We start from the raw sequence: 27,401 nt of genomic DNA, 5'->3' as shown, positions 1-27,401 counted from the left end.
TGTGAGTGTCTCTGGTTTATATTGTCACCAGCAATTTGAGTCTGTTCCGTATGAAAAGGGTAACATTTCAATGTTTATATAAAAATGATCCTTGAGCAGCAGCTTGTTGGAATCATGCCGTACATTCACAGGGTGGCCAACCCTCTGAGACTGTCCTAAAATCTCCAGGAATTCATGAATAATTGCCATGGAATTGATGCCAGCAAGCAGGAGAAAAATCATACATAATTAATAACTGCTTTGCTTTTATTTTCTTTAATGAATTTGTTACACTGGTATTCAAGAAATGACTGACGGAGGAAAAAGACTGTTTGGGTGGGTCAATTGGAGGTAGGTGGTCATGGATTGACAAATCCGAGACTATATCCAAGCAGACATAGCTAGCAGGCCAATGCTTCCAGCTGTGATTGAGGTCAGACAAACACAAGGAACTCAGATACTTAGCTTGCAGATTACAGCAAGCAATTAGAAAGCAAATGGCATGTCACCCTTTTTTTAATGGATTTTGAATACAAGAATTAGTAAGTGTTGCTACAACGGTACAGGCCTCTAGTGAGACCTGGAGTACTGCCTGCGGTTTTGGTCTCCATCCTTAAAGAAGGAAGTTCTTGAACTGGGGACAGTACCTTGAAAGTTCACCAGATTTGTGCTAGGGTAAGATTTTTTTGGTGATGAAACACGTTATGAATCTTTAGAATTCTCGACCCCAGAGGCTTGTAGATGTTCCATGATTGAATGTCTTTAAGTCTAAGATAAACAGGTGTTTGGTCTCTCGGAGCTCCAGGATTGCAGCTCATTTGGTGATAGACTGAATAACTTAAAATTAAATTAAAAGTGTGAGATGTAATCTTATAAATTCATATGAGATTCTAATTGGAGCTTGACTGTGTAGATATTGCCGAAGTTGTATCCCTAGCTGGGAAATCTAGATCATGGGGACACAGTCTTAAAATAAGGGGTTAATCATTTAGGGCTGAGATGATGGAGTAATTTTTACACTGTTGCAATTTTTTGGAATTCTCTATAACAGAGCTTTGTAGATATTGCATCGTTGAATAAGTTTTGAGTCAGATAAGTTTCTGGTCTGTCAGTGAATTACAGGGTATTGAGAGTGAGCACAAAAGTGAAGTTGACGTCCAAGATCAGTTGTGAACATATTGACTGGTGGAGAAGGCCCAACAGGCCTAAATGGTTTACTCCTATTTCTATGTCTTATGAGAAATGGGGAAGTGGTGGCAATGTCAGTAGACAAGTAATCCAGGACCTCAGGCTAATGTGTGGGGACATGGGTTCAAATCCTAATATGACAGATAGTCAAATTTGAATTCAATTAAAAACAATACTAGCCTAATGACAACCATACACAAGGGGAAGCAATGGCCTGGCGATATTATTGCTGGACTGTTAATCCAGAAATCCAGGGAGTATTCTGGGACCCAGGCTCAAATCACATCATGGCAGATCATGCATTTTGAATACAATAAAATCCTGGAATTAAGGGTCTAATGATGACCATGAATTCATTGTTAATTTTTGGAAAAAAAACCCCATCTGGTTCACTAATATGCTTTAGGAAAGTTGTTTGATTCACTACATGTGACTCCAGACCTACTGCAATGTAGTTGACTCTTAACTGCCCTCGAGGATGGGCAATAAATGCTGACCCAACCAGTGAGGCCCATGAATGAATGAAAAAAATTAGTGTTAATGTCATGAAAATAACCTATCTGGTTCACTAAATTTCTTCAGGAAGACATTCTGGCATTTGGACTTTAAACGGTGCCAGATTCAGAGCAAATTGGTTTACTCTTAATCACCATCTAGCTGAACATCAACTGGCCTAGCCAGTGACACCCATGTCCCATTACTGAACAGAAAGAAAAAAAGTGAAAGATACAGGAGATTTCAGTTCCATGTCATATATAACTTCAGACAGCTAGCAAAAGTGATTTGAAAATGATTTCCAACCACTTGTATATCCTTGAAAATGCATGATTCTGTGGAAATTGAGTAGTTGCAACAACCCATGTGTGTAATGCAGACAGAAGTCAAACCTAAATTAATCTCTTTTCATTAAAGCAGGGAGCATTGGTCAATATCCAGCAATATCTCCATGCTGAAGGTTGATTCCGATCAGTGACTTCTCCCTGTAATTTTGAAACTTTGACTCATGTGTAACAGTGTGCATTGACTGAGCAGTGATTGAAATCAAGACCCTCCTCCAGCCTCAGATATTGGGGTACAACCGATTCTCCTCCATTCACTTGATACTTATGCATTAGAGGTGAGTTGTTTTTTTTCCCTAAGCCTAAAATTGGAGGAGGATTGGGGTGAGACAGGCTTCAGTTCTGATGTTTGTTTTGTTACTGCTGAAATCACATAAAATAACACTTCAATATAACACTATCATATTCTAAGTGGAAAGAATTGCCTTCTAGTTAAAATAAATACAGATTTCTGGTTCTTCAGTATGAAGTTTAGACATTTCCCTACAGCCCATTTATAAACAAGACTGTCTGGTTCAAAACTTGAGCCAATGGCAGGCATAGAGCAGAATGGTGCTGCGGAATGCCCAGAGGAATGCACAGTTAAAGAATGCTGTTGTTATGTGCCAACGGAGGTCTGTGCCTCTAGACAGCCCACTAACAACTCACTGAAAAGAATCTGATTTGTTTCCATATGAATGAAATTGGCTGCAGCCAGTTTCTGACCTGATTCATGATGGATCTGACATCGTTGACTTTGGCCTAGGATGTGTCTTGCTTCCCAGCTGAGACAGTGGGAAATGCTGGTGCTGAGATGTTCAGTTAAATTAGAAAACAGACTTATTGATTTTTCATGCCGTAGTTTTGTGAAGCAACACTCCAAAATTTGAAAACCTAAAACCTATTTACTTATAATTGCCATGAGTACTGCTAAGTCCAAACAAGGTCAGAAGTCAGTGCTTGAGATTTGGGGAGAGACTTAGGTTTCAGGGAGATTGCACTAAGTCATGTACTTTCAATTAGCATGTGGCCTTCAGCTGGCCTCAGTGCTCCTTTTCCATTTCCTGACATCAGCCTATTTAGCCACTCTTCACAGAGATGTTGCATGTTTATACACAGTGCCACTCACTTTCAGAACTGACTGCTCCTCTCCCTGCCTGAGGTGCTGAAATTTCATTTCAAGGCCCTGGCATTTTCACTGCCACAGGAATGTTTTGAATCAGTCCTGCTTTGAAATGTTCCCATAAATCTCCCAATAACAGATGACAAATGCTGCTGAAGAATCCAGATGAGTACCGGAGCAACAAGAACAGACATTGCTGGAAAGTCTCAGCAGGTCTGGCCCCATCTGTGGAGAGAAACTGGAGTCCAGTGACTCTTCCTCAACACTGATGCAGCTACCCAAGCAGTACCCAAGCAAGCCTGACTTCCACTTTTACCTCAGACTGCAACCTTCTTTGTGTTTGTGTTGCTCTCAGGGGTGAGAGCTGAAAATGTGTTGCTGGAAAAGCGCAGCAGGTCAGGCAGCATCCAAGGAGCTGGAGATTCGACGTTTCGGGCATAAGCCCTTCTTCAGGACTCTTTCGGGCTTATGCCCGAAACGTCGAATCTTCAGCTCCTTGGATGCTGCCTGACCTGCTGCGCTTTTCCAGCAACACATTTTCAGCTCTGATCTCCAGCATCTGCAGTCCTCACTTTCTCCTTGCTCTCAGGAGTGACAGCACCTCCAAAACTATTCAGGAAAAATTACCTTTTTCTTAGACAAGGTCAGCTGGGACTTTCTTAAAGAGCCGTAATGGAAATCCTGTCATTGCTGTGTTCATCTTCAGCCGGAACTTTGAATAGGCGTAGACTATATCGCCCTTTGAGCCTGTTTGATCAATCAATTCGCGCATGGATGATTTGTACCTTGACTCCATTATCTGCCTTTGCTTTGTATCATTTGACACCCCGACCTAACAAAAACGTATCAGGTCAGTTTTTGGGTATGGGAACAAGAATTCCACATTCCCCCTATTTTTTTGTATAAGGAAGTGTTTCCTGATTTCACTGCTCACAGAATCATAGAATCCCTGCAGTATGGAAACAGGTCATTTGGCCCATCAAGTCCAATCTGAGTCTCCAAAGAGCATACTATCCAGATTCAGCTCCTACACTATCCCTGGATAATTCATGTAGCCTGCACATCCCTCAACACTATGGGTAATTTAGCATAGCCAATCCACCTAACCTGCACATCTTTGGAGTGTGGGAGGAAACCAGAGGGGAGAATGTGCAACCTCCACACAGACTGTTGCCCGAGGGTAGAATCAAACCAAGTCCCTGGTGCTGTGAGGCCATAATGCTAACCACTGAGCCACCATACTGGTTTCTGGATTCTTCAATGAGAAAATAGAAATGATTTACTTGTTTTTAATGAAAGAACATAAGAAATAAGAACAGGTACAGGCTATGTAGCCTCACCATTTGATAAGACCCCTCATCTCCACTCCATTTTCCATTCTGTCCTGTCTAATGTTTGACTCTCTTGTCAATCTGCTCAACTTGGCCTTGAATATATTCAATGACTAAACCTTCTATGGGTTTTTATAGAAGAACATTCCAAACACTAATGACCCTCTGAGAGAAGAAATTCCTTCTCATCTGTGTCTTAAATGGGAGACCAAACGGTACCAAACTGTAATATCAAACTGTGACTCCGAGGTGGAGATTCTTCCATGAGAGGAAACATCCTTTCACCTTCTTTCCAGTTTCAATCCTATTGAATTGTGCTACCATTTTAAAGATTTTAATTATCTCTCTTCCAGATCTCTACAATAATTTAGCACTCCAAACTCTGCTATTAGTCTGTGCTGCATTCTCTACCAAGTCAATTTATCTTTCCTGAGATATAGTATCCAAATGAGTGCAATTATATCAGATGACACTCAGCTCCCATGCAACTGAAACATTGCACCTTTACTTTTGATTTTCAGTCCCCTTCAGATAAAAGCCCCTTTTCTCCAGCTGTTTCAAATACCTTTTGTACTTATATGCATTAGCTTTTAACAAGTTGTGAATCTTTGTTCCTCCCACCTACACAAGTTAATATGTAATGTTACACCACTTTCTCACCTTGACACTTTTAGATATGGAAATAATTTTGCACAATTGGAGCATCACAGAGCACTTAACCTCACCCTAACTTTTATTGGTATGGATCATTCAGGTTAGCTTCTAATTAATGATTAATTCTAAAGATATTAATGAGAAGTTCCAGGGCTCCTTCATGCTGATACCATGTTCTAAAGGAGATTGATGAATCTTTTCTTAATTTAGATATCCTCGTCCAGACTTGGAAATTCCACTTGTTGGTACTCAAATGATGTTATTCAGGCTCTGAATTCATTATCAAGATCAGAGGATTGTGGTCTACAGCTTGGCAGCATTCAGCCTTGCTCCGAACCTGATGTTCTAAAGGAGGTGATTGGTGAAACAGCTGAAGGTGGCCTGGATGCAGCTTGCATCAATCATGAACTCCTGTAACAGTGTCCTGGAGCTGTGATGATGGGCCTCTGACAACTCCAACCATCCTTCTTGTCTTCAGGTGTGACTTCAGCCACTGGAGAATTTTCCCTTTGTCCCTCACTTCAGCTTTACGCGTGCTTTTTTATTTGCAACGACGGTCTGAAATTTTACTTTGAAGTGCTGCTTTTGACCTCCTGTGGGTATATGCTGACAAACCCTTATTGTCTTCACTGGCATTCAACTTGGTTTCATTCAGAGTATAACTATTGTTGTTAGTGTAGGTTTGGCTCAGTGAATCAACATTGAATGAGAAAGTGATTCTGTCCAAAGTGCCATTCTGAGAACTGTCACAAAATCCATGCTGACTGTCCAGTACTGAGGGTGTGGTGCACTGATAGAAGCGCTGACCTTTAGTTGAGTCATTAAAGAATATCCACATCTACTCCATCAGATGAATGCAAAAGATATTTTGACAGTACTTGAAGAAGAATAAAAGATGTTCTCGCTGTTTTGGTCATTATTTATCCATTAACGAGTATGATAAAAGCAGATTATCTAATGATGATCTCATAACTGTTCACAGGACCTTTGCTGTTTGCAGTATGACTGTGTCCTTCCTAAATTATAACAATAGCAGCACTTCAAAAGTCTTGTATAAGGGTGTTAAGACCATGGAAAAACCTTGTGATGATGTCACAGAGTTGCTTCCCACAGCATGGGTGGAGATAGATGGAGGATGAAATATCAGTAGAGTTCAGGGATCATAGTTATTAGATTTGAAGAGAGAAGCACATGGAGATAACAGTCTCTGAACAATCTGGTGCATCTCAGATTATTGTGTATAGTTATATGTTGTGTTACAACACAATAATCAGAATTTTCCAGAAGCCTAACTATGAAGAAAGTTCTTGAACTCTTCAGTCTTAACTGAAACTCTCAGGTGCACCACAAGACCAATGAAAAAAGAAAAAGTATGTACAAGTAGTTACCTGTAAGGTGCTTTAGGATATTAGAGCGAAAGTGTGAGAATGAGACTTATTCCTGGTGAAGGGCTTATGCCCAAAACATCGACTCTCCTGCTCCTTGGATGCTGCCTGACCTGCTGTGCTTTTCCGCCACCACACTCTCAACTCTGATCTCCAGCATCTGCAGTCCTCACTTTCTCTCGCTTTAGGAAATCAGGAGACTACGAAAGGCGTTACATACCCCATCTTTCAAACCCACAATCTCTAACACTCAGAAAGACATGTGCAGCAGATACACTGGGTACACACCACCTACAAGCTCCGCCTCCAACTTACACACCATCCTCACTTGAAAATATATTGTTTTTTTTTCACTGTTGATGGGTCAATATCAGAGAACACTTTTTCTAACAACACCAGAGTGTTCCTACAGCCCAAGGACTGCAGTAGCTCAAGAAGGTAGTTCATCACAACTTTCTCCAGGACAGTTGGGGTTGGGCATCAACATTGTACCAACCAGCCACATTTGCATCACATGATCAAATAAAAAAAACAAGTTCTTTCCTCTCCTTTTGGCAATAATGCCTGTTCTTTCATCTCAAGCACTTATGTAATAATGATTACATTAAACATAACAGGCCAAATTTATTCAAGTTTAATTAAAAGAACTTTTAGCCTTTTTAAAAACCTAGCATATTGTTAATGCTTTTAGGTCATGTTAAGAGCTATTCTGTTAATGAGAGGGCAGCGCTGATTTGGATTGAGTTCACAGTGAGTCAAGTATTTACTGATGCAGATGAATTTTGAGATGAACCCTGTGAGTTGTAGGAGTACAGCACAGTTAACACAAGAAGAAAATCCACTTACTTTCATTCGGTGCAATAATTTTTTATTATTATCCGTTCATATTAGAACTCAAATCAGAACAACCAGACAATGACCTAGTCCCATTCACAATCCTGATTCACCTGGGAAGGACAAACATTGCTTCAACCTGCAGCACCATCTGGAGGTTATACATTGAATATTCCAGTGCATTATGACTGCTGGGTGTTTAACGTTTTTAACCAATTTATTTTAAATGCTGTATGAATGTATTAGTAAGTATGCTAACTCTACCATTTTTTTGCAATATTGAGCAACAAGAGGCATAGAATAGGAATGTTAATTATTCTCAAATTGAAAACATTTACTAGTCAACTTCCTGCAGTTTTGCTGGGAGTGAGTTTTGGTGTGGGAGAATGGTTGCGATAGTTAGCTCATAAGATGCAGTTGTGTTTTAACTTTTCTTGTCCTTTAATGTCAGAGGTCAGCTACTTCCTCAGGAAAAGTGGACTGCAGAGATATATCCTGAGGCCCATTCAAAGATAACTGCTTCAAAACTCCTGGCTCCAGTTTCTGGGTAGAAGCCAGGTTATCCTGATCCAAAAAAAACAGGAAATGACTGGTTTACTTGTCTTTTTTCAGTCCTTTGAAAGTTTTGAAATGTGAAGGCTGAGGTTAGGGTGGATGTGCTCTAGATGCAAGACTTTAATACTGAAAGAACCAATCTCGGCAATGATCTGGGTCCACAGGATAAACATTCACAGTGATAACCAAGGTGGCCTATCCTTCAGCTGAGAAATTTGGGATTACTTTGGAAAGTTGAAAAGTACCTTGGACCTCATAACCATCCATTCCACCAACACAACAATCCACTGCTATTTCTCATTCCAGAGACATTCAACACCTAATTGTCTAATGTCTTCTGAAAATATGGTTTCTAACTCACAGGGTACAGATGCATCAACATCAGCAGTCTTCCATTTCTTCAGTTACGGGAACCAAGTCTTGCCAATATAGTTTCTAAATTACTCAACTGAAGGGAATCACTATCAACCCTTAGCTCACCTAACAGTCAAGCACTGGTCACTGGAAAGAATTCAGAATGGGAATTCTGCCAAATGGAATGTTCAACCATGGCTCAGTCATGACACACTTGCCTCTAAGTCAGAAAGTTGTAAGTACTGATAGATTAATCTATAAAATGATTTTTATATGATATGAAAGTTCTCACTTTACTATTTTGAAGAGGAGCAAAGGGGTTGTCCATAGCAACCTGGTCAATATTTATCAAAGTCACTGAAGTCAAAGTCACTGAAGCAAATTATCTAGTTGTTGATCTTTATGATTGCAACTGTTCCCAATGGCTGTTGCCAAAGTGTAAGGGATCAATTTTGAGAACATCTTCAACTTCAACTCACTCAGTTGATTCAAATATGGTCTTTCCACCATCGTAATGTGGTTCAAATATTATGAATTGTGATTACACTGAGATCTGTGCATCATGGAGTCTAGCCCTTACTGGACCATTAGTGATCCTGACATATATAGCTTGAAACAATGCTTAGTTCATAGTTAACATACTGGGAGAGAGAAGATTAAAATAAACTGAATATCATTTGGTGTCTCCTTATCAGGTTTGTATTGACCAGAAATGTCCCTGTATACCTGTTCCAGTGTTGTGGAAGATGTTGTGCACTATGTGTGATGAAATTATTTAGTTATTTTCAGTGTATTTGCATTTATAAAGCACACATCTATTCACAGTGCACAAAACAATAGCTTTTTCTTCACCTCATCTGCACACTGGTGATGAATTAACTTTGAGTCAATGTAACTGCAGAGGCAATAATTGCGGATAAATGTTAGCCCCACATTGCAGTGTTTTCAAGCCTTTGGTATCAGTTATTTAAAAAGCAATATACTCAAGGGTTTAACAACATCTCCCACAAGAGGCTGAATGAAATGAGTTAATGTTTACAAGCTGAAGTACAGACTATTTGAGTGAAGATGCTCCCTGGTAATCATCAATGAAACATTGCTGAACTCAAGCAGTTGGTAACTCTCAAAGTACATAGGAGTGCAGGTTCATAGTTCCTTGCAAGTAAAGTTGCAGATAGATAGGATAGTGAAGAAGGTATTGCTTGTCTTTATTGGTCAGTGCATTGAGTATAGGCATTGTGAGGCCATGTCATAGTTGTACAGGACATTGGTTAGGCCACTTTTGGAATACTGCATTCAATTTTGGTCTCTCTGCTTTAGGGAGGATGTTGTGAAACTTGGAAGGGTTTTGAAAGATTTACAAGGATGTTGCCAAGGTTGGACGGTTTAAGCTATAGGGAGAGGCTGAATTGGCTGGGGTTGTTTTCCTTGGAGCATCAGGGGTTGAGGGGTGACCTTATAGAGGTTTATAAAATCATGAGGGACATGGATAGGGTAAATAGGCATCTGGGTGGGTATATGAATAGGAAGGGTTTAAGAGGGATATGGGCCAAATGCTATCAAAAAGAACTAGATTAATTTAAGATATCTGATCGGCATGGATGAGTTGGACCGAAGAGTCTATGTCCGTGCTGTATATCTCTATGACTCTATGACTATAACTCAACAAATGAAGGGGGTCACACTTCAAACAAAAATGATGGAAGATTTGAAATCAAACGTTAATTCCACGCTAAGTTAAAAATGTCTTCCATCAATTGCATCTGGGGATGTGTAATAAATGCCAACGCTATTGATGGAATTTTATAAATCTCAATAATTCTTTACATGAGATTCCAGACAATATTGACAGATTACTAGTGAATGGGGCATAATTTCTGTGCATACTGTTGACCAGATTACATGTATAACTAAAGAAGTGCTGTGCTTTGGTCTTGGTCTGGTTACCTCTCAAGAACTATCACTAAAATCATTCTGACATTGCTGTTTGTTGAATCATGTTGCTCCTAATTTCCAAATTCTAAAATCTTTCAATGGCTGCGTCAGAATTTGGGATTTCCTGAGGTCATGAAAAATACTAGATCTTTCTTTCAACACTTAAAAAGAAATGAGACTCTTACTGTCAATGTGTGGAATAACGAGTGGAGTCTCCTTCTCTGATGGTAACATCAATTATAAGAAGCAATAGCATGCCTGCTGAGGTAGTTTCACTGCAAACAGTGGGTAAATTCAATCCACACTAAACTGACAGCACTAAACAGCTGAAGCCTCTTTAATGTCTGTTACAATGTCATGACTTGCAAAGGCACTGTACTCAAGGCTTTAAGAGCACAATACATTTAATGCAAGAATTAAATGAGTTGTCAGTTACAAATGGAGGGACAAAAGAGTAAAGTGAATATGTTAGTAGGCATCAACAACACATTAATAACCTTGGCAGGTCTTGAAGTGTGTACAACAGGCCAAGAGTTGGCCTTTCATCTTCTGAGCAAAAAATGGTTGAACAGTTGAAACCTTCTGACTGTCAATTTTGCCATTCACCCAGACTTGCCGAACATGCATCGTCAACCCCACCCTGAGATAAAAATATCCAAAGGTCTGGCTATCCTTGAATTTCCTCTGTGACAACGGGCCACACCAGCTTGCATTGGTGATCAAGAATGCAGAATTAGCCTAGAAATTTCGGTGGGATTCAAATTTGTATTTCCTGCAGCTGGATCTTTTTTCTCCCTATATGTCAAAGACAGGTCAGCTAAGGGGCAGAAATGAGGCTAATTTGGATTTCCGGCCTGTTGTCATAAGTTGGAACTCACCAAGCATCTTTTCTGTTTATGGTTGACTCCATTTTCATAAGGAGCTCCATCTATTTTCTTATTTCAGTTTCTGGGCAGACTTGTCAGTGGCCTCCTTCCATGTGGCAACCATTTATCACATATCCTTCCCTCAGCAGCTAACCAAGATAGGCCCAGTTAGGCTGAGCAGCCAACTGACTTTATCATAATTATCTCACTCTGACCTCATGTACTCAAGAAGTGAGAACCCTAAGTCAGGAGTGTCTAAGCTTGAAGCAACAAAGAAGTGATAAAGCTTTTCAGGCTTTTCATGAAAGGAAGAAAAGCTCGTCCTTTCAATTTCACATTGACCTTACATTCCATAAATAGCTTCTGAAGTTTCATTTCAGTTTATGAATTTAGAACACGAGAGGTTCAAGGATCTCCTGCCAACTCAAACATATATTTTCCTGCATATTTAGCATTCTTTATGGACTGATATCCTGAACTAATTGTTCCTGAAAAAAAGTTGTAGCTTTACATTTTAAATTATATCGCACAAGATTTGAAAATATTGATGCTCCTCAAGTCATCTCTGACAACAAGCCATTGGGATAGCCACATAATTTCAAATGAACATCAACATCTCTGAACTTCTTAACTGATCAATGCTATTCTCATGTTCCAATGGTAATGCAGAAGGTTGCTATTAGACACATCATGCTCATGCCAGCACTTTGAAAGAAGTTTCCAAAGCTTCTCAATTTCTTGCCTTTTCTACTGAACTTCCACCTCCTGAAAGACTCAGCCTGTGTGATATTAGTTACAGTGCACATCACTACTGGAAATGCTGCAATCTCACATGTGCTTGTTCTTCCATGTACAGCATTGTGGTAAGATGTAGCCCACAGCAAAATAAATTGCTTTATCTACATCATTATTCTCTGTAAGTGTTACCAAGAGGATGAAATATCATTGAGGATATGCAGGAATGTAGAGTTGAGGTTAATATCAGATCAACCATGACCTTATTGAGCAGAAGAACAGGCTTGAAGGGCCAACTGGTCCACTCTTGTTCCTGGTTCATATGTTTGTATCATGGTGCCCATTTACAAACATGAAGGTCTTACAGAGCAAGTGGTGAACTGAATCCATCAAGTGCTCTTTCTAGTTTTCTTGTTGCGTTTTTCTGATGTCAATCTCATTTGCTGAGTTTGGTAAGATGGGAAGCTGAGTATTAACAAGGCGAATTGGAGTGTTAACAAGGCATCGATGCCTGTCCCAGAAAGAAAATCCAGTATAAAACCTAGTAACATTTGGAAATTAGTGTATTGGTCATACTGGAGCACAGTTCTGTGGTATCCAAGACAAGTTGAACCAGTATGTATCATTTGCACGTTTAAGTGGTTTTTCCCTCTGGAAATTGGCATTTCACTACTGCCTGGTCACAACCTCACCATGCTGCTTGTAAAAAGCATTAAAGATGGCATGAGTTCTTACTGATTTCAAAATGGGCCTGGCCATACTTGTCACCTGACTCTGCCACACACCTCACTGTTGCCGACACATTTAGGCCCCTACAAGATTCCATCCCTTGTTATTTAATGAAAAACATTCCCATAGCTCAAAATATTTTAATATATTTATATTTAATACTATTCTTAATATTTTGGGTGCAAATCAAATAAAGAAAGGATGGTGACTATTTTTTTTAAAGTTTTCATACGCTCCAGTGGTAGCATGGAAACAGAAGATCACAACTAATGTAAGGTTGGAGAAACGCACTGGAATAGCTGGGCTAGAGTTAGAAATGAGAGAGACTTAGAAGGCCAAAGACTCCATTGTCTGCAAAAATAGAGGTAACACTGCCTCAGGAACAAAGGAAGCTGGCAAATAATGAGCAGTCATGAAAGTGAGGTCTCCTACATATGGTGCTGCAATACCACTGACTTAGGAATGAAGTAAAATGCAATACAAATAACAAAAGAATGCTATGTGGTTTGTTCACCAAGAGAAGGAAATGAAATAAAAAGATCAAAGGAAATCGTGAGGTGATGCACAAAGTGTTGTTCAGTGAGTATTCTTATAAATAGCTAGAACAAGAAAAGGTTATAGATACTTCAGGATATGGAAGAGAACTGAAGTATTTTCTGTCTACCATTAATTTAGGGGGCTAAATTACAATTGTATATTCAATTTTAAAAATTACACTTTACCCCATTTTCATTTATTTCCTCCTTTTCATTTTCTCTTATTTCCTATCCTCATGATTGCACTCCTCCTGCAATCTTCTGCATTGCTACGTCCTAGCAGAAACGTTGTACCATTCTGATTCACATAGTGTATTTTCCCTTCCTCCTGTGTCACTGTTATCTGTAGACACTTTAGCTAGCAAGCCCCACCACTCTAGAATTCTTTGCTTGATTTCTCTGCATTGTAACCTCTCTCCCATAACCAAGAATCATGCACCTAATTCTCCCTTGATGCTATGCCCCTTTGGTCAATTCATCCAAAATTGCCTCTACTCTTTACCCTATGTCCACTACTCCTTCTAGGCAGCACGAGACTCACAGAAACAGCACAACCTAAATGTAAGTTCTTAAAAACAAAGGAATAGAAATTACTTGATAAAAATAAATCAAGGCCTATCTAGTTCTTCTTCGACACTCCTAGAGTTTCTTGATACAACAACTATGAGGATGTTGACTAATCATTGTGATTAATCTCCATCAGTTAGCAGACAAAAGATCCAAATATGTCAGATACATCACAAAAGGAGAGGAAACTTTAGAGACCTATGGGTTCAAAGTCATCAGTTTCCTCCCAAGCAAATTACACTATGCTTATATCCTGTCGCTCATTACTTTTCATTCCCTTTTTACTGTATTTCTGAAAACTGCTATTCTGATTTCTAAAAAGACAGAGTTTTCAGTGTAGATATAATCTATAACATCAGATTTATCATCGAGTCCATGGAGTGAGAATTTGTTGAATTGAAAACAAATGACAAGACTCCCTCAGAAAGAAATGGACTGTAAGTTGGACAAAACAGTTGCAAAATGATGACTTACATATTTTTCCAATGATTTCTCCACTTCAATCTTAGAATTTTTTAATCTTAAATCTATTCCACCACGTCCCTTATTTGAGAGGGACAAGGAAAATGAGGTTGGGGTTGGGAGAGGGCCCTTGTTTCCACAGACATAAACAAGCAGACACCAAAGATGGTTTATAGTCAGCCATGAACCTGTCTGTCCCATGTTAGTGAGACACATCCTGACCTTTTGGGTTCAGCACTGTCAGAGCTAGAGAATACTACGAAGGTCAAAGAATTCTGAATAAGAATCTCTGGGGTTAAAATCATGCCATCTCATATCTGCAACAAAAACCTTTTATTCCGGTATGTTAATGAAAGCATGAGCTCTCATATTTGTAATGGGTTAACTCTTTTGTTAACAAGACAAACCAAGGAATTTTATGAAAATGTGTTAATAGGTTTATTATTAACTTTACATGGCAAAATTTGAATCCTGCTTGGTTTCTGAGTTCCAATATTATTTACTGGCGCAAAACTTAAAAATGAATTGTTTGATCTTATTAAGATGAGAGCTGTCTGTACTGGAGAATGGAATTTTGTTCCCGTTTCCATAATTATTTCCATAATTCCAGTTCAATCAAGGAGGCCATAAGGATGACTGATGTGGAAAATGGAAAAACTTACACTGTTACACTGGAGAGGGTGGGATTCTGACAAATAACATTGGAGCAGAGCTATGAAAGCCTCACTGTGCTGATGGCCTATGCCCCATCTGAGTTTGGGAATGTTTGATGCTGGCAGTAGCAGGAAAAGGGAGAAACTGCCTTTATGATCATTTGTATCTCCCACTTCAACAAAGCAATAAAACATAGAAGTAAAAAAGTAAGTAAAATAAAAGAATCTGTACTCATTTCAATTGAGTACAACTGCATGGAATGATGTGAAATGGTTAAAATCATCACATGCCAGATTGAAACAGTGATTTTCTTTTTAAGATTCAAGTAGCGAAGGAATACATGATGAGCAGTAGACCCTGAGAAGCATGTCCAGTGGTCCCTGAGAGTATCAGGACTGAGGGTTAATGTGTTTAAGAATGTACACGGGAATGTATATGGTAAAGCATATGCCTTTGTTAGCTAAGGCATACTGTTTAGGAGCAGGGAATTTATGCTGAAACTTTATAAAAAGCTGTTTAGGGCACAGCTAGAGTATTGTGTGCAGTTCTGGAATCCACATGATAGGTGGGATGTGAATGCATTGGAGAGTGTGCAGAAGAGATTTATCATAATCGAACATAGGCTGGAGGGTTTCAGTTAGGAAGAGAGATTGAGGTCATTTTCCTTAGATCAGAGGAGGCTGAGGGGGTCATGATTGAGATGTGTAAAATTATGAGGGGCATAGACAGGGTAGCCAAGAATAAACATTTCCTGGATGGAGGGATCAATGACCGAAGACATAGATTTAAGGTCAGAGCAGGAGGTTTCAAAGGAAAGTGAAGAAACATTTTTTTCACTCGAAGGGTGGTGGGAATCTGAAACTCACTGCCTATAAAGGTGGTAGAGACAGAGGTCCTTGTAACACTAAAGAAGCATTTAGATGTACTTTTGTAATGCCAAAGCATTCAAGGCTGCAGGCTAAGTGCTAGAAAATGGATTAGAATAGTTAGGTGGCTGGTTTTAACTGGTGCAGACATGATGGACCAATGGGCTTTCTTCTGTGCTGTAGATCTCTATGACTCTATTGGTCCAGGCCAACTCATTCCTGTTGGCCATGAACCTTGATAGGGTCATTTCTTTATGCGATATTTGTACCACAGAAGCTTGGTAAAGCAGCTCAATAAGAGAAAGTTCACCACATCATCAACATCCTAGAGATGATGTTGGGGATGCAGCTTCCCATTGACCAGAAACTGTGCTGGACCGCATTTAAAGATAATGACCACAACATGAAAGAATAAGCCATATACACTGTGTCTGACCCACCTACTGATTCCTCAAACTCTTCCCATCATTTACAAATCCCAGTCAGAGGTCTGACAAAATACTCATCACTCGCCGTAACTGGTAGAACACTGAAGAGACTTGACAATGGCCTTGCATCCCTCATCCTAACATTAGATTCAATATGTGTCTCTTCCATGATTAACACATAATTCTGAATTCACATTTTATATAGAATTTCCTGCAACAACTTCAATCCTAATATCTTCTACCACCATGAAGGAATCAAGCAGCAAGGTCATGGTTCACGTCTAGGTTCCCCTCCTAGCTTCACAATCCTCACTTGGACATAGATTTCCATTTCTTTATAGTGGCTTGGTCAATGTCTGAAATCTATCAACTAAATATCCGCCATTGGAACAGGAATTCAAGGAAAGGTCACTGATATCCTTTCTGGAAAGCTAGGAGTAAACAGTAAATGTCATCATTTCCCACACCTCAAAAACTAAAGAAAATGTGATCAACAAATTAGGCCCAATAAAATGACATTGGATTTAACCAATCTGTAGAAACCACATTGAAGAATCACTCCATGATTTTATTATTTAAAATCTTCTGGAGCATCTGAGGATTGATGGAACATATGCATAAAGGACAAAGAAAGGCATTATGCCAAAATGAATCATAAATACAATATCAATATTTCAGGCAAGAATCTCATAGACAGTGGCTGGTGTCAGGCTGTTGGAGTCCAGCGACATCACAGGCATCCCTTAATTAGTAAGAGACTAATAAAATAACCTATCATATCATATCTAGACCTTTTTTGAGTCTTTGAGAATTAAACAATTGAATATACAGTGTCACACTATTGGCTAGTTTGAATTGGTATTGAAACCATGAATGGGTGATATAAGGGCTGAGAATATTGGGACACAAACGGGGTGTATTATGGATCTTTATTGGAGTTGGGCATGTACACATTCATCTTAGCAGCAGTATAATATCCTGTGAATTCCATCGTAATATACTCTTGCTCTTATAAAACATACTTCCTCTGACTTAGCATGAGAAATAACAGCAAAGACACTTCCGCAATTTATAACTTCTATTTCAAGATTTTATCTTTCGGCCTTTCTCTATGCTTAAATTTCTGTCCTGCTCTGGACCCAGCGCCAAGTCACTCTCCCATAACTTGCACATGCAGATGTCAAGTGAATACACATTCGAACAGACCCTCCCTGACAGTTTTATTACATTCAAGCCTTGAGAGAGCTCGAGTTTGAAAAGGCAAAAAGTCTCATTTCAAGAGGCCAGAAATTGGGGCAAAACTGAGTTACTGCAGGATTCCAGTCCAATAGCTGTGTCCTATTTTGGGCTCTAGTGGGAGTCTCATGAATGATTTATTGATCCTGCACTGTTTAACAGAATGTAGAGAACAATTTTCTTTCACCATCTCTCCTAACACTGTGCATATAGCACAGGGTCAACAAACTGCCAGCGAAACTGTAGGTGTTGACATGACTGCTCTTTTACACCAGCCCAGTGGTCAATTTCTGTGTGGAATCAGAAGGAATGTTCATCACTGACACTCACAGCTGACCTGTCACAGGGTGACACACAAAAGGTGAATGTGAGGAAATGCCTTAAAAAAGAGTCTCACATTTGGGAATAATTATAGGGTTGATTAAAAAGTACCATAACTGTCATTTAGAAAAGCCACACTGAAAGCTTTGTTCATTTGCCTGAAACATGGATTTATTAGTGCAATGAAAGACAGATCATTGAGGACAGCTGATACTGCACTACATCAACAAGGAATATGGTCGTGGTTTTTATGAGAACGATTTTGTGGTGCACCACTGTCTGAAGTGATTATTTAACATGAATGAGCTAGAATTGTTAATGAAAAGCTGATTTTGACCCTGAAGATTTTATGACTTGCACTGGCTGGCTGAAATGTTTGGAAGAATGTTGTGGTTCTTGTAAGTGACAGGTTATGGAGGGACCCATCTGCAGACAGATCAGAAACTGGTGAAACAACAATCCCTGATTGCTCAGGTCCGTGGTGTTGCTATGAAATCATGCCTCTGTTCACTATAGAATTCTTTCGAGTCAAGTTGAGGCAACAGGGAGTAGCCCCCAGAGCATATCCACAACAATGATCTTGAGAAGGTTTGTTGGGAAACACTATCACACAAGATGGAACCATATGGAGTACAGCTGATTAAGATGTCACCTTCTACAAAAATGCTGTCCTGCATTCCTTTTCTCATCTTAGTTTCTAATTGATTGGGTTATGAAGTTCTTCTAACACTTAAAGATGTGAGGAGTGTTTCTTAAATTAAAAGTGTATGACATTTTCTTTTGACAGTGGGACAAGTGGCTCTCTGACACTGCATTTGTAACTGGCCATTTTTCAAGATGCATTGAGTACTGGAATACTATGTACTACAACAAGCTTAAAAGTCACACAACCCCAAGTTATGGTCCAACAGGTTCATTTGGAAGCACTAGCTTTCAGAGCGCTGCTCCTTCATCAGGTGGTTGTGGAGAATAAGATTGTAAGACACAGAATTTATAGCAAAAGTTTACAGTGTGATGTAACTGAGATGATATATTGAAAAAGACCTGGGTTGTTTGTTAAGTCTCTCATCTTTTAGAATGACCATGTTGGTTTCAGTTCTTTCGTATGTAAATCGCAAAACCTTTTTCAAACGTTGCAGCAGGCTTAGCAGTCAAACCTGATCCTCTTATCACTCTGTATCCCCACAAGCACAGTTCCTGAAAGGAAATGTGTTGCTGGAAAAGCGCAGCAGGTCAAGGATGCTGCCTGACCTGCTGCGCTTTTCCAGCAACACATTTCCAGCTCTGATATCCAGCATCTGCAGTCCTCACTTTCTCCTGAAAGGAAATGCCACATAAGACGTTCCCTTTCTTTTACAACCTGTCATTGTGACCCTTATTTCTCAAAGTGCCCATCCTTACTTCTCCACACTGATCAATGCCAATTACCTGTCTCCTAATGCATTTGATCTAAAACCCATATCTAGAATTATTATCCTACCTCAGAACTTTCTCAGTCATACGCCCTACCCCCACCCCGCCATGTGTATGTGAAACTATTCCACTACCCTCTCCATTTTTAAAACATTTCTCAAAATAAATCATTTTTGACTACCTGCTCATTCTCATGTCTTTTTTTTTATTTTATGCAATGTCTTAATAGGTTCTTAAAATCCAAGAATTCATGTTGTTGTAGCTTTCAGGGATGGGAACTCTTTACTAAGTTTTTTCTCCTGTTCTACATCAGTATCCCAACCCCTGATTTGAAGTAATTCAGGAACATGTTACTCTCCATGCCTTAGGACTGCACTGGGAGATGTTATTGCCTCTTCGGAGCAAGATGCAATTCCATGTTAAGAAACAATCTTTGACAATTTCCAATGGGTGGAAGTGAGTGGAACACAAACAACTTCAGTGTCCACTAGAAGTGTCTGCAGTGAAATTATTTGCAGTTCCAACAACTGAAATCCCAGATTTACACTCCCTCCAAATCTGTTCTAGTTTTTATTTTAAAAATTCTCCTGGGACATTTCTCCTAGTGTGGCCTTTTGGGTGCTAATTAAAAGCAGGTGGTTAACCATTATTTTTAAATTGCACACTAGTCAAATATCCCAATCATAATCTGTAGAATTATCACTGACACTGGCACAGACAAATGAGAATTTATCCCCATAGTTAACACTTTTATCTGATTTTGCTTTTGTCGAGACATGCAGATAAATGAATCAAAGGATATCAAATCTCTGGGGACATCAGCATGGCAGAAGTAGATTCTTTTTATTATTATTATCATTAAATCAACTCCAGATGACAATAATGGAGCTTGTGCAGCCGGCTTCTCAATCACACATTTGCTTACTATAATGTGCACATGACACATTATAAATCTCTAATCAGCCTGGGTACTGGCCGCAATTAAAAATAGATCACTGTGCGCTTTCTTTTTTTGACAAATTCCAAAAACAACCCACAACTGCACTCATCCTGGGCTGCCCCTGTGCTCAGGCACATGGGTGTCTGTCTTCAAAACGACCAGACATGCTATAAATATTAGTAGTAGGTCTCTTTATGTTAACAGTGTACAGAAGCAGCTGTTTTAAGTTTGACCACACACTATAATTCCTCCTTGTCTCAAGGCAGACAATATGGCAGCTTTTGTTTTCATGTGTGACACTGGGTTGAAGCAATTAGGCTGGCACGAAATGCTCGAGTGAAACACTGGCTGAAAATATTTTCGGATGAGATCTTTGACCAGAAGCGTAACTTTCTTGGGCTATCTGAAAAATGCAGACAAATAAGCTTGGATTCACAGAAGGCCCAGTTACCATGGCAAATTGCTGAACAAGGAATAACTACTTTCAATCATTCATGTGATATGAGCCAGCATGTGGTACCCTTTGCCCCCTTGTGCCAGCTAAGTGAAAAGCTGATGGTGATCCACCTTTTTGAAAAGTCGATGTGGCATCAGTGATCCCATGGTGTTATTAAGAATGGAGTTGAAGGATTGTCACTTGCTGTACTGACATGATAATGTCTCGTGATTCATGTACATCAGGCGCTCTGTCTCTCAGAGTTCTGCAATGTATCTCCATCTCAATAGCACATTTTCTCTTCATATTCTTTCTGCCAAAGTGTATAAATTCACTTTTCCTCAAATTACACTTTAACAACCAAATGTTTGCCAACTTATTCAATCTGAATCAGTCCCATTTTAGATTCGCTACCTCAAATTGACAACTTAGTTTTTATCTATTTTATCTATTTATCTATTGAAAAATTTAGCGACCATGTATTGGGCTGTGGCACCCATTGATATATATTGTAAATAGTTGAGGCCCATACTGTGATGTGACACCTGATGAAGGAGCAATATCAGAAAGCTTGTGATTTCAGATAAACCTGTTGATAGTAACCTGGTGTTGTGTGACTTCTGACTTTGTCCACCCCAGTCCAATACTGGTATCTCCACACCATGATCCCTGTGACACAAGATACAGCTTGCTTATTTAAAAAAGATCCATTTAGCTCTTCTCTCAGCTTTCTGTTTGCGAATCAATCCTTTCTCAATGCTAATATAAGTTATCCCGTACGCCATAGGTTTTGAAAGTAGATTGCAACTTTTGATGTTGTATCTTATTACATCTTTTGGGAATCCTAGGATATTAAGCATGTCCACTATCAGTTCCCCTTTATCTACTTTGGTGTGTAACTTTCTTAAAAGTTAGTTAACAATGATTTTGCTTTCACAAGGCCATGTTGACACTGCCTGATCATATTATGATTTTCTAAGTATCTTACTAAAATCTCTTGCGTATGGGCTTACCTCATTGTTTTTTTCTCCTTATTGAGTATTATGCTCTAGCTTTTACAGCATCAGAACCTACTGTATTAAAAAAAGATTAAAGTTTTGACACCTGCCTGTTCTTAAAACAAATTGTGGTTCACTACAACAATGTTTGATATTTTCAAACTTGAATTTTCATAACTTCAGCAAGATGAGAAAGGTCCTGAAGAAGATAAGTAACCTGTTTCCCACACCATCCTTGGGGCTCTGATTTCTTACACTGCACTTGGCTTGTTTTACAACATATACTGATTCATATTTCATGAAACTTCCCTGTACGTTGTAGTTGGCAACATGACAACTTGCCAGTTACATGTAAATGAGGTCCAACACTGATTATGCCTCAGGCTGACAAGGATGGACCTCTCTACTAACACTGTATCCATTTTTGGTCTTATGTTAAAGTTTGCATGCTTAGGCCTGGATTTAATCCAGCCATAATGACAGATAAAATGGTCGCTGAGTTCACTTAATCTTCAGTGTCAGAGTCCCAGTGGCAGCCAAATTGTCCCCTAAGTCAAGGGGTGGACGGGGCTGCACAGGAATTCCAGCCACTTATGGCATTATTGAGACAATTGATACCCATTATCCCTGACCCATTGCAATATCATGGTGGCAGAGGGATTAAATGGGAGACCTCACAAGGAGAATCAAGATTGAGGCAGAGGATGACCACTGAACATATAATGATTGTAACTAGGTCAGCCAGGTGGATCTCATGGAATATGAGTTCCCTGATTGTTGCTGTTAATCTGGTTCAATCAGGGAGCACTAACAAGAAAAGGAGTGTCAGACATCCTGTTCACTCCAACAACTGGATCTGAAGGAGCTGGATCAACGTCAAGCACGGTCTGGGTGTTAAAGAGTGACTTAGTGATGGGATGCCAGCCTTTGTGGAGCTATTTCAGAGTGTAACCTTCCCTGCTCTTATCTCTGACCAGTCACTGACAACTCCAAGCCCCAAGACTCCCATCCCACCACCCACATTCTGCCCTACCTCAGTTTTGACTTGGCAGCAGCTCCCATCAAGTGGAACTTCCACATTTTACACCAGGAAGGACTGAGAGTGACCAACAAATCCCTGAAGGTTACTTGGTTCTATCCGCCTGCCTTACAGAATGCGCAGAATTTTTCAGCCGATTATTTCTAAAGGATGGATGAGACCCGTTGCTGCAACAAAATCCCAACCATTGTCTTAAATTATTCACTAACAAAATACTTCATAATTCAACAATAACTTATGACAACTTCTCTTAGCCTTCTCTGACTTATTGAAAATATCCACATTGTTATGATCCCAGCTGATGTTATTATTGGGCAAGTCAGATCCGAGGCTGAAACCTGGCTTGACAGATCAGAGTTTGTTTTGGTTTGGTTTCAACAAGGTGATCTCTCACTGAGACCAAAGCACACAATGTTGCAGATTTTGTTTCAATAATAAACAGAAGTTTATTAAGAAAAAAGAATGAAGCTAAAATAGAATAAACTAATCTATTTACTTATGACACACTTTCATACCAAGACCACCTCTGTTAATAACCCAGCAGAGAAAGGTAGGCCACTGGCATGTACTATCCATTATGCCACCTGATTTTACATCACCTCCTTGCCAACCTGTGGGGCTGTGTAAAGTACCAGCCACTGCAATTGTATGTAACTCTTCATAGAATCAAGTGCCTAAAAATATACATGGTGTTGTATCATATGACCAACATTTTGTGTCCAGTTGTTATTATTTGGTCTTTTGCTGCATGGCTTCGTGTGGAAACCTATTAGCTTTTCTTTGATTATTATTTTCAGGCAATGTAAAATCCCCAGTTTATTTCTATTCTTCAATGTCTCGTCATCATGTGCATTACCTTAACTTGATTAAACAACATGTCAGTTTTGCTAACCTGCCACTATCACTTGCTGGAGAGTTAGACAGCCAACCCTGTTTGCTAATCCTCTTCTGTCATCAGCAAAATTTGAGTTTCCATTAATACCCAAGTCCCACAGTGCCACCATATACTGAGAGCAAACGTGGACCCACTACACAGGAGTTACAGAGATGAATTGCCCACCCTGCTTAACTCTATCTCTGACACACCTTCTGAACACAGAATAATGAGGATGAGCTCTCATCCTCAACATTTCCAAGACTCATCATCTCTAATTTCCATTGCTGTCGTGTCAGGGCTAGTACGTTCACTTGAATGTCTAAAGTTCCCATGTTGGTTCTTTCCCAATGAATTTGTGGCTCCAGAATTAAGTCATACAAACCAGATTCAGCTCCAGTTAACTAGTATCAGCTAAGAAAGCAAGGGTTGTGATAGTTCAATTAACTCCAGTACCCCTGACATTGGGAGATGAAAATCAGCCAGAGTTCACATTCAAAGTTTGGGAGAAGATTTGTAGCTCGGGTGCTCGTTGTTGTGGTTCTGTTCGCCGAGCTGGGAGTTTTTGTTGCAAACGTTTCGTCCCCTTTCTAGGTGACATCCTCAGTGCTTGGGAGCCTCCTGTGAAGCGCTTCTGTGATGTTTCCTCCGGCATTTATTGTGGCTTGTCTCTGCTGCTTCCGGTTGTCAGTTTTTGCTGTCCGCTGCAGTGGCCGGTATATTGAGTCCAGATCAATGTGTTTGTTGATAGAATCTGTGGATGAGTGCCATGCCTCTAGGAATTCCCTGGCTGTTCTCCGTTTGGCTTGCCCTATAATAATAGTGTTGTTGTGGTGGTTCTGTTCACTGAGCTGGAAGTTTTTGTTGCAAACGTTTCGTCCCCTGCCTAGGAGACATCATCAGTGCTCTGGAGCCTCCTGCAAAGCGCTTCTTTGATGTTTCTTCCGGTATTTATAGTGGTCTGTCCTTGCCGCTTCCAGGTGTCAGTTTCAGCTGTCCGCTGTAGTGGTTGGTATATTGGGTCCAGGTCGATGTGTTTGTTGATGGAGTTTGTGGATGAATGCCATGCCTCTAGGAATTCCCTGGCTGTTCTCTGTCTGGCTTGCCCTATGATAGTAGTGTTTTCCCAGTTGAATTCATGTTGCTTGTTGTCTGAGTGCGTGGCTACTAGGGATAGCTGGTCATGTCGTTTCGTGGCTAGTTGGTGTTCATGGATGCGGGTCGTTAGCTGTCTTTCTGTTTGTCTATCCCTAGTAGCCACACACTCAGACAACAAGCAACATGAATTCGACTGGGAAAACACTACTATCATAGGGCAAGCCAGACAGAGAACAGCCAGGGAATTCCTAGAGGCATGGCATTCATCCACAAACTCCATCAACAAACACATCGACCTGGACCCAATATACCAACCACTACAGCGGACAGCTGAAACTGACACCCGGAAGCGGCAAGGACAGATCACTATAAATACCGGAAGAAACATCAAAGAAGCGCTTCGCAGGAGGCTCCAGAGCACTGATGATATCTCCTAGCCAGGGGACGAAACGTTTGCAACAAAAACTTCCAGCTCGGCGAACAGAACCACTACAACAAGCACCCGAGCTATAAATCTTCGCACAATCCTTGAATAGTGTTGTCCCAGTCGAATTCATGTTGCTTGTCATCTGCGTGTGTGGCTACTAAGGATAGCTGGTCGTGTCGTTTCGTGGCTAGTTGGTGTTCATGGATGCGGGTCGTTAGCTGTCTTTCTGTTTGTCCTATGTAGTGTTTTGTGCAGTCCTTGCATGGAATTTTGTACACTACATTGGTTTTGCTCACGCTGGGTATCAGGTCCTTCGGGACAGATAACCAGGTCTGACCTACAAAAAATGAAACCGGAAAGCAACAACACCCTCAGATTCAATGGACTACCTAAAGTACACAAACCAGACATCCCACTCAGACCCATAGTATCACTAACAGGAACACCATCACACAAACTGACTAAAGAGCTACAGCATAAACTGAAACACCTGATCAGCGGATCCAGACACTCTATACAGTCAACACAAGAATTCTTGGACATCATCAGAAATATACACATAGACAAGGAATAAACCATGGTCTCATTCGATGTAACGGCACTGTTCACCTCTATCAACAAAACCCTAGCCAGAGAAACAATAGCCAACCTGCTGGACAGACAACAGCACGTTGAACCTATTAACAAAGACGGCATACTTAAACTACTGGACCTGTACCTCACAACACACTTCACATTCAACAACCAGATATACGGACCAATCAATGGAACACCCATGGGCCCACCGATCTCCGGACTCATAGCAGAAGCAGTAATGCAAAGGGTAGAACAAACGATCTTACCTCAAATTCAACCCAAACCCTGGGTCAGATATGTGGATGACTCCTTTGTAATCATTAAAAACACAGAAATAGAGAATACACACCGGATCATCAACGCCACACTCACAGGAATCCGATTCACGAGAGAGGAAGAAAAGGACAACCAGCTCCCATTCCTAGACGTGATGGTACAGAGAACACCGAACGGAGAATTCAGCACAAAAGTGTACAGGAAAGCAACACACACACAGACCAAGTCCTGAACTATGAAAGCAACCACCCCAACACACACAAACGAAGTTGCATCAGGACACTATTCAAAAGGGCCACAACACACTGCAGCACACCAGAACTGCAAAAAGAGGAAGAAGAACACCTATACAAGGTATTCACCAAAAACAGATACCTGCGCAATTTCATCAACAGATGCCTAAGGGAAAGACAATGGAACGAGGAGATGCTGCAACCCAAAGGACTAGCCACACTACCATACATCAGGAGCGTTTCTGAACTGACAGCCAGACTACTGCGAACACTAGGACTCATAACAGCACACAAACCAACAGCCACTCTCAGACAACAACTCACTAGAACAAAGGACCCAATACCCAGCATGAGCAAAACCAATGTAGTGTACAAAATCCCATGCAAGAACTGCACAAAACACTACATAGGACAAACAGAAAGACAGCTAACGACCCGCATCCATGAACACCAACTAGCCACGAAACGACACGACCAGCTATCCTTAGTAGCCATACACGCAGATGACAAGCAACATGAATTCGACTGGGACAACACTACTATTATAGGGCAAGCCAAATAGAGACCAGCCAGGGAATTTCTAGAGGCATGGCACTCATCCACAGATTCTATCAACAAACAAATCGACCTGGACCCAATATACCGGCCACTGCAGCAGACAGCAAAAACTGACAACCGGAAGCAGCAGAGACAAGCCACTATAAAAGCCGGAGGAAACATCACAGAAGTGCTTCACAGGAGGATCCCAAGCACTGACGATGTCACCTAGAAAGGCGACGAAACGTTTGCAACACAAACTCCCAGCTCGGCGAACAGAACCACAACAACAGAGTTCACATTCCTGATTGTTATCCAATTATCCATTTTGTTGGAGCAATGGGTGACTTGGCTGTAATTCTCTCTTTAGTCAATTTTTCTTAAATGATTAATTTTGATGTCATGGCCTTTGTGAAATCAGGAGTTGCGAATTGTTGTTCTACAATAAGTATCATCCTGCTCCGTGCCCTCACCCTCAACCTCACCACTACAGCTGCCTCTGAAACATTGAAGAAAATTTGGAACAAGAAAATGTTAAATATTAAGGTAGGCATCACTTTCTCACTGTTTAAATGGATGCCATCTGAGTCCCATGTTACTCAAACATCCCTATCCCTAGTGCCAAATGAGACTTCTCAAAGTAACAACTCTAGTGCCAGCAAACCACGTGCAACAATGGATTTTGATGGGCACTTCTTCCACTCTGCTACCATAACTCAGTTTATACCATAAATTGAGTGTCTGCTGACCTTGCACCCATTTTACAACAGTGAACAGAAGCAAAGGAAATTTAGCCCCTTTGTTTTGTTCCCAATGAACTAAACTACATACAAGAAATAAACTAAAATAAAGCATTTAAATATATTTTATATCAGCTTCTCAAAGCTTACAAGCTGTTATCAAACTTATCCAAGGCAATATACTTACTGTTAAATTCAATTAAAGTAAAAGCATAGCTATTTAACCATTGCATTCTCCTATTCTCCACTGCAACCTTC

The 27,401-nt window shown here is 40.2% G+C and overlaps 1 protein-coding gene across 12 annotated transcripts in view; it reads right to left on the bottom strand.

Annotated features, from left to right (window-relative positions):
- The window catches only part of erg (ETS transcription factor ERG), a 269,582-nt gene that overhangs the window by 43,764 nt on the left and 198,417 nt on the right, over nt 1–27,401 (bottom strand). The gene's annotated exons all lie outside the window — the stretch shown is intronic.

This window comes from Hemiscyllium ocellatum, chromosome 12 (genome assembly GCF_020745735.1).
Source record: "Hemiscyllium ocellatum isolate sHemOce1 chromosome 12, sHemOce1.pat.X.cur, whole genome shotgun sequence".
Classification (NCBI taxonomy): Eukaryota; Metazoa; Chordata; class Chondrichthyes; order Orectolobiformes; family Hemiscylliidae; genus Hemiscyllium; species Hemiscyllium ocellatum.
The sequence above is the reverse complement of the archived record's forward strand: the minus strand, read 5'-3'. Positions and strand labels throughout refer to the sequence as shown.